Raw genomic sequence first — 2500 nt, 5'->3', positions numbered from 1 at the left:
CGACAGATACGCCAGACACTTCTGCTTTTTATCTGGTGGTGGTGGAGTTGACCGGACATCTGAGGCTTACGTATTAAGGCTTATTCTCAAATTCAGATTGCGTTAGGGGACGGGATAGCCAATTTCAATCGGACAATTTGACCGGAGAGATTTAATTTTGTCGGACATTTCATTTTTTTTTCGGCCAATGTCCGGTAATTACCGGACAACGGAAACCCTGGTGTGTGAATATCTGTTTATGCACATGTGTGCATATGGAATTGGTTAACATGACCACTGGAGGCAAACATACACAAAAAATTGGTCATCCTAGGCCCTACGGTTCTCAAGATATTCACAGAAAACTCTGTAGGTGTACGGTCACTAAATGTTTTGACTATGTCAGCCAGAGCTATTGAGATTAAAACACCTAATTTTTTGCTTTTTAATTTTTAACTAGGTGGCGCTTTACATGAAATAAGTGGTAATGGGATGGGTTGACATGGCCCCGTAAGTCCAACATACAAAAAAAAGGTGGTCCTTCTAGGCCCTACGGTTCTCGAGATATTCACAGAAAACTGTCTCCGGCCACCTACAGGCCAGTTGGGGTACAGTAACATAAATTAATTTATTGTGTGGCCCCCCATGAACGGAATTCCACGAAACTTGGCGTGCATTCAGAGGGTGTCATAATGATCCTACACTTCCAATTTCGTGCAGTTTTGACCATGTTAGGTCACAGATACCTGCGATTACAACACCTCATTTTTACTTTTTTGTTTTTAACTAGGTGGCGCTATACATGAAATGAGTGGTTATGGAATGGCTTGACATGGCAAGGTGGTCCTCCTAAACCCTACGGTTCTCGAGATATTCACAGAAAACTGTGTCTGCCCTACCCTCCTTTCGGGGGGTCCAGTCCAGCGGGGGGGCTACAGATGAAAACGAAAAACGATGGTTCCATGCTATCCATGTGGAGCTACATGCCCACCAAATTTCGTGTCCCGGGAATCCTTGATGGAAATTTGGCCGTGTGAAAAAAAAAAAAAATTAAAAAAATCGCTGCGCAGCGGTCATAATAATCGTTCCTGCCTCAAACCCCAGATTGCTGCTAAAAAGGTGCAGTCTACAATCATTGTGGAGACATGAAGAGGCTTGGTGGGTATTAATTATATGAACCATTTTGAGAGTTGTGGTGGTAAATAAAGATGTTTCCAGTGATTGTTTAAAAGGGGTATGAATAATTTTGAACACACATTTTTTCATAAATATTTAAAAAGAGATGAAAAAAAATTTTTGATTCCATGTTTTTACCACATTGTCTTGCAACCTTTTGGCATGTGCAAGTGTCATTTTAAGTAAGAACAAACATATTGGTCAAGAGAAAATCAATATTTGCCAGGGGTATGAATAATTTTGTTCTTAACTATATCTTAAAAAAGTCTAAAAAGTGAACATCTGAATGAACTGCTTGTCAAATTAAAAGATAGCTAGGCTATCATAAAAAAGTTGCATTTTTTGCATGATAAAATGTAATCAGGTAATCCCCAACAATGTAACTGTAATCTGATTACACAAATTTTTTATTGTAATCTGGGCTGATTATAGTTACTTGATTTTTGTAATCTGATTACGTAATCCAGATTACATGTAATCCGTTACTACCCAACCCTGGCTATGGAAGATTGGTCAAATCTAGCAAGTAGGAAAGTTTAAGTGAATGACGTGAAAGTGAAAGTGAAAGAAATTCGAAAGGCCAACAAAAGTTAAGGGGGCTTTTGGTAGTACAAATACTTTCACCACAAAAACTGGTGCTCTAAATAGCGATTCTGTTGTCTTTGAAAGGTTCTCTTATTGACACATTGAACTGCAATTTGGATTAACACCTGCTTTTACAAGGCGGAAGTATTTAGGCGCAGAATAGACGTGCGCTTTCAGGAGCAGTCTTTGTACATACCGCGGAAAAAAATAATTAGGCGCTCTTTACTCTTCCCCTCCCATTTTTTACGCTAAACTCCCACTTTCCCCTGGATCTTTTACATCATTGCGGCCTGTTTGTACATACCTCGCAATGATTTTACACGCACATTGCGAAACAAATACGCATGAAGTGGGCGCAAACGCGTTAGTACATCTGGCGTGTGTGTGCGTTTGCGTGTGCGTGTGCGTGTGTGTGTGCATGTGCGTGTGTGGGCCTGTGTGTGTGGGTGTGTCGTGGCTGACATTTCCATTGTTCCCTGACATTTAAACTCACATCAGCTAAGCGTCTGATTGGTTGGGGAGCTGGTCTCACACCCGGCAGCCATCTTGTCATTCTGGACAGACAGGCCCTGGCCTTTATATGTATGTGTGTCTGTGTGTGTGCAGGGCGATCTGTGCCTGTGCATCTGCTAGTATCGCTTAGTTTACATCTTGACAGACATGTGTTGGATTGTGTGTTTCCTGGGTCTGTCTGTGTATCTATGTGTGTGTGTGTGTGTGTGTGTGTGTGTGTGTGTGTGTGTGTGTGTGTGTGTGTGTG

The sequence above is a fragment of the Alosa pseudoharengus genome, unplaced genomic scaffold (assembly GCF_046254945.1).
Source record: "Alosa pseudoharengus isolate Yale_2024_CS ecotype anadromous, Long Island Sound unplaced genomic scaffold, YU_APseudo_1.1 YU_APseudo_1.1_scf_16, whole genome shotgun sequence".
Classification (NCBI taxonomy): domain Eukaryota; kingdom Metazoa; phylum Chordata; class Actinopteri; order Clupeiformes; family Clupeidae; genus Alosa; species Alosa pseudoharengus.
Note: the sequence above shows the minus strand (reverse complement) of the source record.